This window comes from Coffea arabica, chromosome 3c (genome assembly GCF_036785885.1).
Source record: "Coffea arabica cultivar ET-39 chromosome 3c, Coffea Arabica ET-39 HiFi, whole genome shotgun sequence".
NCBI lineage: Eukaryota > Viridiplantae > Streptophyta > Magnoliopsida > Gentianales > Rubiaceae > Coffea > Coffea arabica.
Window position 1 is genome coordinate 8,745,694 of NC_092314.1, and position 4,689 is coordinate 8,750,382.

Below are 4,689 nucleotides of genomic sequence, written 5' to 3' on the forward strand. Positions count from 1 at the left end.
TAATGTGATAGCCAACTCCATTAGTTAATGGCCACTGATTGTTAATTAGTTAAATTTGTGTTCAGTTTGTGATGAACACCACATTTGACCATTCAAAGTCATTATTCGATAACTGGTATTTTGAAATTCATTAAACGTGTATAGAAAGAGAAAACACAAAGGTGAGAAAGGAAGACAAATTGTTGGGCTTGAACTAAAGTCATTTTGCTTTCGTTTCAGTATCAGGTGAAGAGAATATACGGACTAAGTGTGGTCCAAAATTAACTACAGAATTACTTTCAATGTGTAGTTTAAAGAGTAGAAAGAAAGCCTTAAGCTTTTGCACTCACAAGACAATTTGGTTAAAAAAATTCGAAGATATTTGATTAATAATGAGAGTAGTTTGAAAAATAAAGTCCTAACGAGACCTATTTATAGCCCAATATGCCCGAAACTAAAAAGGAAAGAAAAATTGAACTCTTGCCAGTAACAAAATTGGTAAAAAAGTTGCAACAGCGCTTATATATTTTGGGCTTTAATAAAAGGATTTTTTTTTTATTTATAAAATTTGGCCAAAATATGAGGCATACCACTAAAAGCTTGGCGGCAAAGTTTTAGTTGCAGCAATTCATTTTTTTTTTTTTTTGTCTTTTCAGTAAGCTTTTCAAGGTTTCGTGGTAATTCCGAATTGCATACTACCCTTGTGAATTTCAAACCTCTCTCACCATTTCCTAAATCTTCCTATATATAGTTGAGCAATTGCACCATCCTTTCGATAGGTGGTAGCTTCCGAAATTCACCGGTTTCTGTAGAATTCATGGCCGCCAGAGCTCTAACCACACTTTTCTTTCTCGTCTTACTTTCAACTTCATCCACCTTATCTGTAGCATCAAGAACAGTTTCCGGGACAAGAAGTAAGTTTCGTAGTCCATTACCTTAAATAAGCTCTGATATCTTGGTTTATCGTTTTATGTATGTTGTCCTCTGGTCTCATGCAGATGGATTTCGGGGTAAAATTGCCAATCTTCCAGAGGTAAAGATAGGCCCACCTGTCTATCATTCACCATCTTCTCTGGGAGGACTCGTACCAACAGGCGGCCGAAGATGATTGATTTCCCCCAGTAGGCCGATACTTCACGATTTGGGCTGGGATACTGCTTCCTGTTATTGTTGTTTGTAAGCCTATATACGAATGGGCATCTCCAGTATCAAAATAATCTGTTTTGCATATGGAAAGCTGTATATTCAGTTTCCTGTTGTTTGTTTTGTGGTTCATTTGGACAGTGCTTGGTTTGTTCATGGTTGGTAAATATCAAAACAACCATCCCATGACTCATGCATAACTTAATCGGTTATATCCATATAAATTGATGCCTTTGCTAAGTTGATGAATTCGAATCGCTTATCATGTCATCTATATAAATCTAAGGATTTTTCTAACGAGTGTTTCATAAACATTCATTGGCACTCACCTATTCTATTTTCTACTATTCTTTGTATTTATTTCCTTTTCCTAACTAATGAAATATAGGACACATGAAATATGTCTCACAAGTGCTATATTTGACAAACCCTAAATGTAATTATTAAAAAAAAAACCCAAAATCTATGGAAGACTGTTTGACTCAACCAACCCAATCTCGATCAATGATGGCTCCTAATCTACGGTCACAAACAGATCAGATATGTGAGCCTAACATGATTAATCCGTATATAGAATAGGATGGGCTTATTCTCAACTAATTTTTGAAACTTGGTTCTAAATTCTGATCTTCGAAAAGTTAATTTTTATGCTGTTAGCTAAATTTTGAACACCCGATGATTATTCCGTATATAGGAGAGAATGGGTACGTTTTCAATTGATTTTGAAAACTTGATTTAACTTCTGATTTTCGAAAAGCTATTTTTGTGCTATCATCTGATTTTAAAATTTTTGATTTTTTTTTTGTCTAAAAAAGCTTAAAATCAGAAGCATCTCTTTGACTACTTTTGGCTTTTCGATTCTAGCATGCTCTTTCATACAGACAAACATACCTTTCAAACTTTTTAACATTATTACTGAGGCCAGGAAAAATATTACTGCCATACACATCTCTGTCATTTATTATTATTTGAACCTCACTTCTAAATTCGCCTTTGTCTCCATTCATCTTCTTCTTTTCCAATATTTAGTCTTTACAAGAAAAACAATTAATTACATAAAAAATACCATTTAATTAGTACAAATGTCATTACTTTGCCAACTATTGAACCCTTATATCCTCTTGGCCTGATAGGAAATGAGATTAGTGAACTTGCCTTGGAAAATTGAAGTAGCTGGTATCTAAATTTTCTTTCTTGTTTCTTTTTCTTCCCCATTCTTCTTTTTTTAAACGGACACATAAAGATCATTACTTTGCCAATTATTGAACCCTTATATGCTCTTGGCCTGATGGGTTGTTTGCCATTTTTAATACAAGTAAAGGCAATCTATTTCTCCTTCCGGTAGGCCCCCCCCCCAAAATAAAGAGTAATTAATTTTCTTTAATCTAAGCCTGCAATTTCTTTTCCTTTTCTTCCCGTTTTGGAAACGTTTAACAAATTCCAAAAGTCAATAATTGAACGTTGCACTATCACATTGTCACGTTTGGAACAAAACTAACGCAGGACTTTGAAAATTGGGTCAATATGGCTATTATATTACAGAGTAATAATTGACAAGCCGAACTCCAACCCATCCGAATTCACTCCAAGAATCTACGGTAATGGTGATCGAGCTCCCGGCCAACTCCAGTGAATCAAATTTAACGCGTGGAGGGGACTGACCGGATTACAAGAAACTTTAGAAAATACACTATTTTAATGCTTTTTGTTTTCACATCAGCTACAGAAATTGCATGAATAAATGTGTTAGAATTTTCTCAAATATGTGGTCTTCTATCAATCAAATCATTAGAGGACCAGAAATGGTCCATTTTGACTATTCTGCCTAATAAATGCCTCAGGAATTTTGGAAGGGATTCTTGGGTCGTTTCTTGTGAAGACATGAAAGCAGTATTTTGAAAATCGGATCAGATCAATTGGTTCGATAGATTAAATTGTAAATTAGTCATAACATCGATTTGATTCTATGTTAGAGTTGATTTTGTCAAAATTGGAATAGCTTTCAAAGTAAATGCCAAACATAGAGAGAGCAAAATGTCTGAAAGCACGGCAGAGCTTGCAATTCTTGAATGCTACTTTTGATTGACTTCACAAAGTCGTTATACTCAACACTTGAATTCTGAAACTTCATGAAACTTGTTTAGAAAAGAAACACAATGGAGAGAAAGGAAGACAAATTGTAGGCCGGAATTAAACTCTATCGATTTCACTTTCGTTCCAATTCCGTGGACAAATAGATTTCTAATTTCAAAAAATTACACCTTCACCCCTTATTTCCATGTATTTGATCACTAATAAATCCGGTTTGCTTATGTCAACAAATAGATATTAGATGAATATCCAATATACCATTATGAACCTTTATACTAAAAGTTCAAACAAAAAAGAAAAGAAAAACTCTTTCGCTTCTTTCTCTCCCACCAAAACTATGACCACAACAGTTTTTTAAGGAGCAGAGTTGCACTATTGTTGGGGGAGGGTTAAGATAGATGGTAGGGGGAGAATTGTAAGCAAGAGATTCTAGATTTAAAATCTTTCTGTTACCAAAAAAAATAATAATAATAAAAGCACACCATTGTCGCCAAGTCCACGTTCATTAATGGTATCACAGGCTGTAAGCAAAAAAGAAAAACAAGAAGAGCAATAGAAAGCTCTTTGTTCTACTACTAGAGTAACGACCACCACAGTCAATTCCACTATGGTTCTACTATCGTAACCCAAAAAGATATTCCAACAACACAAAATGCATATTCTATAAGCCAGAAAGGAAAAACTCACGCACAGTGATGTGCTTGCATATCATCCTTATTACATCCACTTCTATGTGACTCATCTTTATTGCATCCACTTATATATTAGTCATTGTTAATAAAATTCAATATATCATTTCTTAGTTTATTCAAGTAAATAAAGTGACGGAAAGGTTGGATTGGATGGTAAGATAAAAGAAATTATAAGTAGAAGATTCTGTTTTTGAAGATCTCCCACTTACGAAAAAAAATATGGCTGCTGCCCTCTTAAAATGGAAAGTCAGTTTTGCCAACCAGAATAATTCCCTCTTTATATCATGGAAAAATGGCTAACCAAAACCGGGTGCTGGTGTTTCATTCAATAATGATAGATGTGTCAAGTGTCAATAGATTGAACCTCAAAAATTCTAATATCAGCACTACACTCTGTGACTTCTCATTTTCATCATTGCTAAATATTGAATACGTTGATCCATCCATGAATGAGCTTTTTGGCACCATATTACCCCGGATTGGTAAGATTTCACGTTCAATCTGTTGCCACGAATATCGAGCCTGAATTTGGCTTGTTTTGAAATCTTCAAGTCCTCCACTTGAACGAAAATCACTTGACTGATTCAATTCCAAAGCCAATAAGCCAGCTAGTCTCGGAAACTTATCATTGCATTCTTTTTTGACCTCTAAACATTTTTTTTAGGTCTAACCATTTACCAGCTCCAATTCCACCTACTTTACATAACCTGAATAAGCTGGAGAATTTGTTCCTCTTCCAAAACAACATTTATTGTCTCATTCCAGTTGGAATACGGCAGTTGAA

At 34.5% G+C, this 4,689-nt stretch overlaps 1 long non-coding RNA gene across 1 annotated transcript; it reads left to right on the forward strand.

Moving 5' to 3' along the window:
* The first annotated feature begins 785 nt into the window (after nt 1-785).
* On the forward strand, nt 786-1,207 carry LOC140038037 (uncharacterized). Its single transcript, XR_011841850.1, has 2 exons — nt 786-893; nt 978-1,207. It is a non-coding gene; the product is annotated as an uncharacterized lncRNA (long non-coding RNA).
* Nucleotides 1,208-4,689: the final 3,482 nt, after the last annotated feature.